At 44.3% G+C, this 13,185-nt stretch overlaps 4 pseudogenes; 2 read left to right on the forward strand and 2 right to left on the reverse strand.

Moving 5' to 3' along the window:
- Positions 1 to 3,260: 3,260 nt before the first annotated feature.
- LOC134912982 (5S ribosomal RNA) lies at positions 3,261 to 3,380 on the reverse strand (annotated as a pseudogene).
- Positions 3,381 to 3,482: 102 nt separating this feature from the next.
- Positions 3,483 to 3,602, reverse strand: LOC134912444 (5S ribosomal RNA; annotated as a pseudogene).
- A 3,831-nt stretch (positions 3,603 to 7,433) lies between these two features.
- Positions 7,434 to 7,553, forward strand: LOC134912445 (5S ribosomal RNA; annotated as a pseudogene).
- Positions 7,554 to 7,655: 102 nt separating this feature from the next.
- LOC134912993 (5S ribosomal RNA) lies at positions 7,656 to 7,775 on the forward strand (annotated as a pseudogene).
- Positions 7,776 to 13,185: the final 5,410 nt, after the last annotated feature.

Genomic DNA, 13,185 nt, shown 5'->3' on the forward strand with positions numbered 1-13,185 from the left:
TTCTACTGGAAAAAAATACCCAAATAAAAACAGGAGACACACACCGTGAAAGTAAAACTTTATTTCACACCTGCCGACACACACATACTTACCTATGTTGACCCGCCGACTGCCACGCCCCCCTCATCACTGAAGAATCCGGGGTACCTGTGAAAAAAATTATACTCACCTGATCCAGTGTCCAGATTATAATCCACGTACTTGGCAAAAAAAAAAAATGAACACCCGGACCAGGCGGAATGAAAGGGGTCCCATGTTTACACATGGGACCCCTTTCCCCGAATACAGAGACCCCCCCGCGACTCCTGTCACAGAAAGGTCTCTTCAGCACATCAGGAAGCGCCACTTCGTGGCACTCACCTGATTGGCTCTGCGCGTCTAAGCTCAGACGCGCATTGCACAGCCCCCTCCATTACTTTCAATGGTGTGAACTTTGCGGTCAGCGGTGAGGTCACCCGCGGTCAGCCGCTGACCACGGGTAACCCCACCGCTGACCGCAAAGTTCCCACCATTGAAACTAATGGAGGGAGCTGTGCTATGCGCTGTCTGAGCTCAGACGCGCATACAGCCAATCAGGAGAGTGCCACGAAGTGGCACTTCCTGATTGGCTGAAAAGAACTTTCTGTGACAGGAGTCATGGGGGGGTCTCTGTATTCGGGGAAAGGGGTCCCATGTGTAAACATGGGACCCCTTTCAGTCCGCCTGGTCCGGGTGTTCGTTGTTTTTTTTACCAAATACGTGGATTATAATCTGGACACTGGATCAGGTGAGTATAATTTTATTTTCAGGTACACCGTGGATTCTACTTGGACAAGTGGACAGAGGTCGGCGTGTGAACATAGGTAAGTATGTATGTGTCGACATGTGTGAAATAAAGTTTTACTCTCATGGTGTGCGTGTCCTGTTTTTATTTGGGTATTTTTTTTCCAGTAGAACTACAGGTAACAGCGGGCCCGTTTTTCCACCCGCATGCTGGTACTTGTGGTTCTCCAAGTACCAGTTTGCGGGGGAGGCTTGCTGGGACTTGTAGTTCTTCTGGAAAAAAACAATATTCTTTCATTTTTGTCAAGGGTATCAGCCCCCCATCCGCAGCCCTTGGATGGGGGGGGACAGCCTCGGGCTTCACCCCTGGCCCCTGGGTGACTGGGGGCGGACCCCTTGATTGAAGGGGTCCCCACTCCCCCAGGGTACCCCAGCCAGGGGTGACTAGTTGGATATTTAATGCCACGGCCGCAGGGCACTGTATAAAAGTGACCCCCGGCTGTGGCATTATCTGTCCAGCTAGTGGAGCCCGATGCTGGTGTAAAAAATACGGGGGACCCCTACTCTTTTTGTCCCCCGTATTTTTTGCACCAGCACCAGGCGCAGAGCCCGGTGCTGGTTTTAAAAATACGGGGGATCCCCTGTCAGTTTTTCGCCTGGATTTTTAGAACCAGGACCGGCTCGAAGATCCCGAGGCTAGTTATGCTTAGGAGGGGGGACCCCATGCAATTTTTTTTCTGATTTTTACCATTCCATTTAAAAAAAAAAATAATAATAATAATAATAATAATAATAATAATATTTTAAAAAATATATAAATAATACTTGTGCCTCCAAAATAGACAAACCAAGTACCTAATCCCTTCTAATATAAATAGATATGCTATTACCAATAAAAAAAAACCCAAAGAAACATGTTTTTAAAAAATTTTATTAGATTCCGCCACCAAAGTGTGGCGGATTGAAAATGACGAATTTACTGTCTAAAAGCACTGTTGTCGAATTTCCAAAGTTCAATTGAATATACTTTTGTCGAATTGCCGCATTTGTACCATTGCAGAAATGTCGAATTTGACAAATGTCGTATTTAAAAAAGTCGAATTTGGAAAGTCCGTTTTTTTGACGAAAAGTACTGAATTGTATTGTTGAAAAAAAATTTGGGCGAAAATGTCCCGTTTTTTGACATTTTCGGGAATTCGACCGCAATTGCATATACCATTAAGCCTTTCTGTATAAAGCTTCAGCAAACACTGGAATTTAGAGATTCCAATAGGGTTAGTGTCTTTTGGCGTCCTGTTATATAGCAAAGATAATGTTTTTCAAAGAAAATATAATGCTTTTTGTGATAGTATGTAGGAATTAGTGGTATAAATGGCAAACTGTGGTAATCTGTAATCATGCTGCACAAATAGGCAAATCCAAAGTGGAAAGCTACAGTATAGTACACAGCCTGATGTAAGAGGTGTGCCAAACCAGGTGTTGAATTGTTAAACTTGGAGTCATTCTCTTGAGGATCACACGGCTTTTCCCAAGCATAAATGGGTGCTGATAGAGTCACACAGAAAGTGGCTATACTGTAGTTACGGGCAGCCGCGGAAACCTGTTTCGCTAATGCGAACATATGTTTAACTAATATGCGGGTTTGTGCATGTACATGTGGAATTGCAGCCATGGCTGCCATCAGAAATTATAGGGCCTGGGACTGGCCAAATAGGCAGCCCCCACCTCCACACAAAAAAAAATGAATAAAATAAATAAATAAATATATATATATATATATAAACACTCACTTCCTCCAAACTGGAAAAAGAAATTAGACCAGCACTCACGTTTTTGAAGAAAAAAAAGTAGTTTTATTCCTGACAAATCATCTGGAAGTAACTACTGCTACGATCCGCCCAACAGCTGTTTCAACGCTTGCTTGTCTTCATCAGGGGCAATGCTCACTCTGACCGGAGCCCTTTTAAATGGTGCAGAGAATGCCGAGGGGTCTGATACCGGAAGTCCGTCAGCGGGAGGCAGCGCGTCAAACCCGCTGTCTGTTAGGCCAATTCCGCACACGTGGGTTACGTTGCCAAGGTACACAAGCCCGGCCGGCTCCTTGGTTACCCGCTCCGGCAGCGTGACGTGGATGTAGACAGATCAGATGTTCCGTGTGCAGTAGCAGACAGGTTTCATTGCTGTTAACTGAGTCTCCAGCCACAGGATCATTCATGGAGTAATTCACTCCACGATATATGAACAGCATGGAGATATATTATTCCAAAATGATATACAATAATCAGAAATAAATTGAACAAACTGTGATTACTAATATAGCAAAAGAGTGCCCAAAGGATCGCCATATATAAAAAAGTGCCATATAATACTAAAGTAGTGGCCATGCTTAGTGAAAGAGTTGAAATAAAGACCATGAACCTGAGAGACAATAATGGTGTCATTAGCCGTGCAAAGTCAAGAACATAGATGAAATGTTGTCTATAGGTCACAGATTGTCCCTGATACAATACCTAGTATTCCCATGTTGTCTCCATGCATGGTACTAACTGGGCCCAACACTGCTTAATTGCCAAGTTCGGATGGGATTGGATGGTTTCCAGTGTGGTATGATTGTATCCACATCCCTCATCTCACGTATGCTATTGCTTAGGAATAGGCACCTTTGATAGTGCCAATATCTGAGAGAAAATGGGGAAGAATGGAAAAGGTTCACAAGTTCCTTGATACAACACCCAGTATTCCCACCTTGTCTCCAAGTGCGGTACTTGCTAGGCCCATCACTGCTTAATTGCCAAGATCAGACGGGATCGGATGGGATCCAGTGTGGTATGGTAGTATCAATCTCCATGGTGTGGAGGATAGGAATGCATGAAAGTGCAGGACAATCCGAGGTTAGGCAAGTGACAATGAATAAAAACATGTCAGTAATAATGTGACATGACACACAGCGGTGTCTCAGAAAAATAAACCAACAAAAGTACGGCTCAGTACAGTGATGTACAGAGTCAGAGGAAGCATCCTAAACGGAATTCTTCATTAAGTCCATTTGGGGCCAATGTATGAAGTCTATCAATCCATTGGTGTTCTCTCTGTAGAAGAATCTTGTTGCGGTCACCACCCCTTTGGAGCGGTGGGATTTGGTCCAAGATACAACACTTGAGTTGGTTGATAGTGTGTTTAGCTTCCCTAAAATGTCTGGCCACAGGTAAATTAACAAAGTCACCTGAGGTCACCCCGAGGGAGATGCTCTTTTTGATTGTGGAGCGATGTTGGCTTAAGCGTTCTTTTAGCATTCTGCTGGTCTTCCCAACATAAAGCAGGTTGCATGGACATTTCAACACATAGACCACAAATTTACTGTTACAGTCAAGCCTTTGTCTAATACTATAGGCCTTGTTATCCTGAGGGTTGATGAATCGATTGCCAAGTATCAGGAAAGGACAGTTTGGACAGCCTGAACATTTATATACCCCAGTTTTGGCAGTCAACCAGTGAGAAGGCGTGTTCTTTTTCCTTTTAGAAAAATCTGTAACCACAAGCATGTCTTTCAGGTTGGGTCCTCGTTTATAAGCAAATCTCGGTGGTTGTGTAATTGCTTTAGCCAGAACGGGATCTGTGCTGATGAGATGCCAATGCTCATGGATCTTGTTGCGAATTAATTTAGAAGCAGTGGTGTACATACTGACAAAATTAAATCTATCATTGTCTCTGTTGGAAGAAGTGTCTTTACTGGATAGGAGTTCCTCTCTCCTTATCTGACCAATCCTTGTAAGTGCTGTATCAATCTCCTCTGTTGAGTAACCACGGTCGAGAAAGCGTTGACTCATGGACTGAAGGGCTGAGGGTATGTCAGCAGGATCAGAGGTAATACGCACCACTCTGAGGAGTTGAGAAAACGGTAAACCTCTCTTGAGCGGTGCCGGATGGAAGCTGGTGGAGAGCAAAAGGGTGTTTCTATCAGAGTCTTTACAATAAATTCTGGTAGTCAGTGCGTTATTGGAGAGGAGGATAGATACATCCAAAAAATTTATTTCTGAGTTACTAAACGTGAGGCTGAATCTAATGGTGCCAGGGAGTGAATTCAGATAATCAATGAAGGACAGGAGGGTTTTTTCCCCCCCGTGCCAGATAAAAAATAGGTCATCGATATAGCGAACATACGTTGTCATGAAACGGCCAAAGACAGGGTGACCTGTGATGTGTTCTCGTTCATATGCTGACATAAATATGTTAGCGTATGCTTGGGCCATATTCGACCCCATAGCTGTGCCCTGCTTTTGCAAGAAAAAACAGTTTTCAAACAAAAAATAATTCTTATTCAGGATAAGATTGATTAGTAATATCATGTATTCTGATGGAGGTCCAAAATACACGTCACTTTCTGTAATTGACCGTCTGCATGATTCAATTCCAAGAACATGTGGAATATTCGTGTACAAACTTGACACATCGAGTGTTACCAACAGTGCGTCATTGGGAATATGTTTAATGTCATCCAATTTTCTTAGAAAGTCCGTCGTATCCTCAACGTAACTGGCTGCATTTTTAGCAAGGGGTTGTAGATAAAAGTCTACAAACTGTGAGAGTGGTTGACACAAGGATCCTCGTGCTGAGATAATCGGACGTCCGGGTGGTGTTGTTAGAGATTTATGGATTTTTGGTAGTGTATACAAGATTGGAGGCTTCGGGTGGGGTGTGGTCAAGAAGTCAGCAGTGGTCTGATTGATGTACCTATTATTAACTCCTAAGTTGATTATCGAATCTAGGAGTTAATAATAGGTACATCAATCAGACCACTGCTGACTTTTTGACCACACCCCACCCGAAGACTCCAATCTTGTATACACTACCAAAAATCCATAAATCTCTAACAACACCACCCGGACGTCCGATTATCTCAGCACGAGGATCCTTGTGTCAACCACTCTCACAGTTTGTAGACTTTTATCTACAACCCCTTGCTAAAAATGCAGCCAGTTACGTTGAGGATACGACGGACTTTCTAAGAAAATTGGATGACATTAAACATATTCCCAATGACGCACTGTTGGTAACACTCGATGTGTCAAGTTTGTACACGAATATTCCACATGCACTTGGAATTGAATCATGCAGACGGTCAATTACAGAAAGTGACGTGTATTTTGGACCTCCATCAGAATACATGATATTACTAATCAATCTTATCCTGAATAAGAATAATTTTTTGTTTGAAAACTGTTTTTTCTTGCAAAAGCAGGGCACAGCTATGGGGTCGAATATGGCCCCAGCATACGCTAACATATTTATGTCAGCATATGAACGAGAACACATCACAGGTCACCCTGTCTTTGGCCGTTTCATGACAACGTATGTTCGCTATATCGATGACCTATTTTTTATCTGGCACGGGGGGGGGGGAAACCCTCCTGACCTTCATTGATTATCTGAATTCACTCCCTGGCACCATTAGATTCAGCCTCACGTTTAGTAACTCAGAAATTAATTTTTTGGATGTATCTATCCTCCTCTCCAATAACGCACTGACTACCAGAATTTATTGTAAAGACTCTGATAGAAACACCCTTTTGCTCTCCACCAGCTTCCATCCGGCACCGCTCAAGAGAGGTTTACCGTTTTCTCAACTCCTCAGAGTGGTGCGTATTACCTCTGATCCTGCTGACATACCCTCAGCCCTTCAGTCCATGAGTCAACGCTTTCTCGACCGTGGTTACTCAACAGAGGATATTGATACAGCACTTACAAGGATTGGTCAGATAAGGAGAGAGGAACTCCTATCCAGTAAAGACACTTCTTCCAACAGAGACAATGATAGATTTAATTTTGTCAGTATGTACACCACTGCTTCTAAATTAATTCGCAACAAGATCCATGAGCATTGGCATCTCATCAGCACAGATCCCGTTCTGGCTAAAGCAATTACACAACCACCGAGATTTGCTTATAAACGAGGACCCAACCTGAAAGACATGCTTGTGGTTACAGATTTTTCTAAAAGGAAAAAGAACACGCCTTCTCACTGGTTGACTGCCAAAACTGGGGTATATAAATGTTCAGGCTGTCCAAACTGTCCTTTCCTGATACTTGGCAATCGATTCATCAACCCTCAGGATAACAAGGCCTATAGTATTAGACAAAGGCTTGACTGTAACAGTAAATTTGTGGTCTATGTGTTGAAATGTCCATGCAACCTGCTTTATGTTGGGAAGACCAGCAGAATGCTAAAAGAACGCTTAAGCCAACATCGCTCCACAATCAAAAAGAGCATCTCCCTCGGGGTGACCTCAGGTGACTTTGTTAATTTACCTGTGGCCAGACATTTTAGGGAAGCTAAACACACTATCAACCAACTCAAGTGTTGTATCTTGGACCAAATCCCACCGCTCCAAAGGGGTGGTGACCGCAACAAGATTCTTCTACAGAGAGAACACCAATGGATTGATAGACTTCATACATTGGCCCCAAATGGACTTAATGAAGAATTCCGTTTAGGATGCTTCCTCTGACTCTGTACATCACTGTACTGAGCCGTACTTTTGTTGGTTTATTTTTCTGAGACACCGCCGTGTGTCATGTCACATTATTACTGACATGTTTTTATTCATTGTCACTTGCCTAACCTCGGATTGTCCTGCACTTTCATGCATTCCTATCCTCCACACCATGGAGATTGATACTACCATACCACACTGGATCCCATCCGATCCCGTCTGATCTTGGCAATTAAGCAGTGATGGGCCTAGCAAGTACCGCACTTGGAGACAAGGTGGGAATACTGGGTGTTGTATCAAGGAACTTGTGAACCTTTTCCATTCTTCCCCATTTTCTCTCAGATATTGGCACTATCAAAGGTGCCTATTCCTAAGCAATAGCATACGTGAGATGAGGGATGTGGATACAATCATACCACACTGGAAACCATCCAATCCCATCCGAACTTGGCAATTAAGCAGTGTTGGGCCCAGTTAGTACCATGCATGGAGACAACATGGGAATACTAGGTATTGTATCAGGGACAATCTGTGACCTATAGACAACATTTCATCTATGTTCTTGACTTTGCACGGCTAATGACACCATTATTGTCTCTCAGGTTCATGGTCTTTATTTCAACTCTTTCACTAAGCATGGCCACTACTTTAGTATTATATGGCACTTTTTTATATATGGCGATCCTTTGGGCACTCTTTTGCTATATTAGTAATCACAGTTTGTTCAATTTATTTCTGATTATTGTATATCATTTTGGAATAATATATCTCCATGCTGTTCATATATCGTGGAGTGAATTACTCCATGAATGATCCTGTGGCTGGAGACTCAGTTAACAGCAATGAAACCTGTCTGCTACTGCACACGGAACATCTGATCTGTCTACATCCACGTCACGCTGCCGGAGCGGGTAACCAAGGTGCCGGCCGGGCTTGTGTACCTTGGCAACGTAACCCACGTGTGCGGAATTGGCCTAACAGACAGCGGGTTTGACGCGCTGCCTCCCGCTGACGGACTTCCGGTATCAGACCCCTCGGCATTCTCTGCACCATTTAAAAGGGCTCCGGTCAGAGTGAGCATTGCCCCTGATGAAGACAAGCAAGCGTTGAAACAGCTGTTGGGCGGATCGTAGCAGTAGTTACTTCCAGATGATTTGTCAGGAATAAAACTACTTTTTTTTCTTCAAAAACGTGAGTGCTGGTCTAATTTCTTTTTCCAGTTTGGAGGAAGTGAGTGTTTACATATCAATCGCCAGGACCTTGCACCATAATTATTGTTACTGACATAGAGTGCTGTCATTTCTACAAATTGTATATATATATATAAACAAAATAAAAAATAAATATATATTTAATAATAAATAATAATAATAATAATAATAATAATTCCTATGGCCCCATCATCATATTATTTAATGCCCCACACATTAATGCCCCAGTACCTGTAATGGAGTTATAATCTTTGTCAGAGGTTCTGTTGATCCTCCTCCCTTCCCTGCCACCGCAGCAGGCTGTTCAGCAGCCTGCTTCTAGCAAAACTATTGAAAATGTCCCTCCCAAAATGGCCGCCTGCTCGGGGGAGACAGTTATTAAAGATACTAGAGCCTCCTCTAGTATCTTTAATAACTAACTCCTCTGAGGTGGCGGCCATCTTACGAGTGATATTTTCAAAAGCCTCCTTGCGCTGGGCATTGGGAACACAGAGGCAGTGGTGGTGGACGGACGGCGGCGGGCGGGCAGCTGTATGAGCGGCCCGGGCCCTTTCCTCTCTGTCAGAGAGACCGGGCCCGGGACGGCTGTGCCTGCAGCACCCACCTGATGGCGGGCCTGATTGTGGCCACTCATTCAAGCCACTGTTGTAACTGCTACCGTTATCATTAGTGCTGTATCTGTAACATGCACCAGGCTAAGAGATTCGTCCAAAACAGATTCAACCAAGTTGGGTAGGACCAGGGGCGGATTGGGTTTGAAAACCAGCCCCGAAAATTTCTGGTAGCAGCCATAAAGGAGTTGGGGTCTGTTAAAGAGGTGGGGTTCTTCTCATAGGGTCGGATTCTGAGTTGGACGTAGCTGTAGCCTTCCTTGCGTTTTTGCTGCAGTTGTGTCTGTGACATTAGGCTAATGCTGCTACAATGCCCTTCCTTGGTGTACATCTGTGCATCCAAATATGCAAGGACTGAGACTCCCCCTGTCAGTGTCTACAGACACAGCAATTATGCCTTGTGCAGGGGCGGAACTACTGGCGGGGCAGGCAGTGCATTGCACTGGGGCCCCGCCGCACTCAAGGGCCCACAGCCGCCGGCCGGCATTACATGAATGAGTCACAATGACTCATTGTATGTCATGCCGCAGCCGCACACCAGCGCTCCCGTGACCCGCCCGTCATAAGGAACGATTCTGGCCACCCGCACACGAAGGAGGGAGGAGGGTCCGTCCCTCCCTCCCTCATATACAAACAGGTCACAGTCTCTCAGTGAAGGAGAGAGCCGCAGCAGCGCTTTGTTACTGGTGGAGGCGCTGCTGCTGCTGCTCCTCTGCTTCACTATAGGCTGTCTCTGAGAACAGCCTATAGGGAAGCAGAGGGGCAGCAGCAGCAGCGCCTCCACCAGTAACACAGCGCTGCTGCGGCTCCCTCCTTCACCTCCCTCCTCCTTCTTCTCTACTGCCCGGGTAGCTGCACCGAGGAGCCTGAGCCAACAGAGAGGGTAAGTATAATTCTTCTTTCTTTCTTTCTTTCTTTCTTTCTTTCTTTCTTTCTTTCTTTCTTTCTTTCTTTCTTTCTTTCTTTCTTTCTTTCTTTCTTTCTTTCTCTTTCTTTTTTTATTTGTTGGGACTGCCTGCCGCAATGTGTAAAAAGGGGGGACTGCCTGCCGCTATGTATAAAAATGGGGAATCTGCCTGCCGCAATGTAAAAAATGGGGAATCTGCCTGCCGCAATGTAAAAATGGGGAATCTGCCTGCCGCAATGTGTAAAAATGGGGAATCTGCCTGCCGCAATGTAAAAATGGGGAATCTGCCTGCCGCAATGTGTAAAAATGGGGAATCTGCCTGCCGCTATGTATAAAAATGGGGAATCTGCCTGCCGCTATGTATAAAAATGGGGAATCTGCCTACCGCTATGTGTAAAAAGGTAGAATCTGCCTGCCGTAATGTGTAAAAAGGGCACGCTATCTGCCGTTATGTGTAAAAGTGTATGGTGTCTGCCGTAATGTGTAAAATGGGGACGCTGTCTGCCGTAATGTGTAAAATGGGGACGCTGTCTGCCGTAATGTGTAAAAAGTGCACGCTGTCTGCCGCTATGTGTAACGAGGGCACGCTGTCTGCCGCTATGTGTAACGAGGGCACGCTGTCTGCCATTGTGTAAAAAGTGTATGCTGTCTGCCGCTATGTGTAACGAGGGCATGCTGTCTGCCGTTATGTGTAAAAAGTGCACACTGTCTGCCGTTATGTGTAAAAAGGGGAATCTGTTCGCTGTAAGGAGTAAAAGGGTCTCTACCTGGTGTAGTGGTGCTACTGTGCAGCGTAATTTGAAGAATGGAGACTACTGTGCACCGTTTTATGAATTGGTATTATTTTGTGGACACACCCCTTCCCCACGAAGCCACGCCACTATGTATTTTTGCGCGCGCCTACGGCGCGCACTGCCCATGGGGTGGACTTGGATGGGATGGGGGGGGGGCCCAAAGCATTTTGTTGCACCTCGGCCCACCGCTTGCTTGTTCCGCCACTGGCCTTGTGCATCCTTAGATACCACCTTTGGTCACATCATTGATACTTTCGCCAGACCAGTGCTAGGTGCAGATTATCCATCTGACGATGGCCTCCAAAATGAGCAATTCAGCATCTCTATAAGCAACACTCCCATACTACGTTACATCTGCATCTGATTAGCCAGCCCCCTGTAACCGCCTAGTAATGCCCAACACATTTCTAATACACAACTTTGTGCATACGTCTCTATCTGTACTGCACATCTGTACAAACACCAATGCTGTGCTGTGCATCTCAGATAAAAAATATCACTCCAATGTGTCCAACATCACCACTGGTCAGACTCAGATCAGTATGCCATAGTGATGCTTGCTGTAGAAAAAAACTACAAAGGGTCATGCTTATTTACATAATGTCACTCCATTTCTATGTGCTGATCTCACTTATTATAGTTAAACATTCAGAGGTGTAATAAATAGAAAATAGCAATTACCAAAATTTAAAAAAAAGGAAAATAAATTAAATATTCTGTCTGGCAATGATTTGTTAGTAGTCAGCAGCTGGTGTGACATTATGGTGACCATCACACCGCACATACTGCAGCAAGGGGCGGATTAAGCCTTGGGGGGCCTGGGGCACTTAGGACAGGGGGCCCTGGTGGAGGGGGTGGGGGGGGGGGTGTATATTAGGTTGTGCATACCTCTCAACATGACCCATTTCAGCATGGACAAAATGATCTATACCTGGACTTCCCTTTTAATATATGATTGGCATCATATATATTGAACTATTTAATTGATAAAACAGGTATTTCAACAAAAATGATTACAATTATAAATTAAGAGGGAAGTCCAGGTAGAGAGCATTTTGTCCCTCCTGGAATGGGTCATGTTGGGAGGTATGGATTGTGTATATTAAATATAAATCAATGGTGTATATTAGATTTAAACTAATAGATTAATAAGGCCTGGGTAGTGTTTATGTCTCCACCTAATAAAGGGACAACTATTTGATCATGTTTTCCTGTAGTGGAACAAAGACAACTTAAGCTTAAAATAGACATAGAAAAATAAAATCTATAATTTATCTTGCAAATATGCCACTGTACTACTAACACGCTGGGACAGGACTCAGGAGGATGCTCTGTGTGTGTGTCTCTCTCTCTCTAGACATGAACGCTCTCATTAGATAACAGGTTACACAGGACCCTGACCCCCATGTGGGAGGAGGAGAATCTGGGATCCCTGGGTCACTTACAGCTCTCTCCCCTCTGCTATCTCTCCTCTGGTCAGAATAGCTCCATTGGTATATCTTGAAACCGGATATTCCGGTGTCTATGCCTGCAATGCATACTGTCCTGCTCACATTCTGGCAGCCTAGTTCTGCTGCAGCACAAGAGGGCGAGCTAGTAATGTCAAAATGCTCTGGCTGGGGGGGCCCCTGACAGAGGGGGCCCCGTGATACAGTATGCCCTAAATCCCCCCCCCCCTTAATCTGGCTATGGCTGCAGCATACTGTACGAAAAATATATGTCACATATACTATATCTATCTGTATGTATCTATATAGGCACAACAGCCAAAGGATATAATATAATAATACAACTCACTAACATGATTGGACATCTCAAACTGGGATTTATGCTCACCTGTGCCCTTGTATATTGATATATGTTCTCATTCTCCCTTCTTTGGAACCCATATATAGTTTAGGATCGTCACTACTTTTAGGGTCCCAGCACTGTCACCTGGCTATCTTTTACAGGCACTATGGGGCGAACAGGAGAGTAACGCTCACCCTGTATCAATGTCTTTACACATACAGGGAAGCAGCTTACACTCGGTAAGAAATTAATGCACTTTATTTACTTTGCTGACTTACTATATATTTATTTATCTTATTCCATGCTCTCTGATTGTTAATGAGGACTCACAGGACCCCCTGCGCTGATACATCAGGGTGTCCGGGGTTGTCTTTTCAAAAGCAGAAGCATTCTACCTGTTTCTAACCCTTAGATGCAGTCGAAGCCCGCTCATTCGCTGTATAATGCATGTCACACAGTGAACAGCAGCTGCCTGGCTGTACCAACAATAGGTGTGCCTTTTCTCTTTTCTCTCTGAAAAAAAATATAATTGTATGGGATCCTCTATACCCCCAGACCTATGCATTAATTACACATGAATAGTATGTTGTGTTAGCATGAGGATTAATTGACTAATAC

The sequence above is a fragment of the Pseudophryne corroboree genome, chromosome 4, assembly GCF_028390025.1.
Source record: "Pseudophryne corroboree isolate aPseCor3 chromosome 4, aPseCor3.hap2, whole genome shotgun sequence".
In the NCBI taxonomy this organism is placed as follows: Eukaryota; Metazoa; Chordata; class Amphibia; order Anura; family Myobatrachidae; genus Pseudophryne; species Pseudophryne corroboree.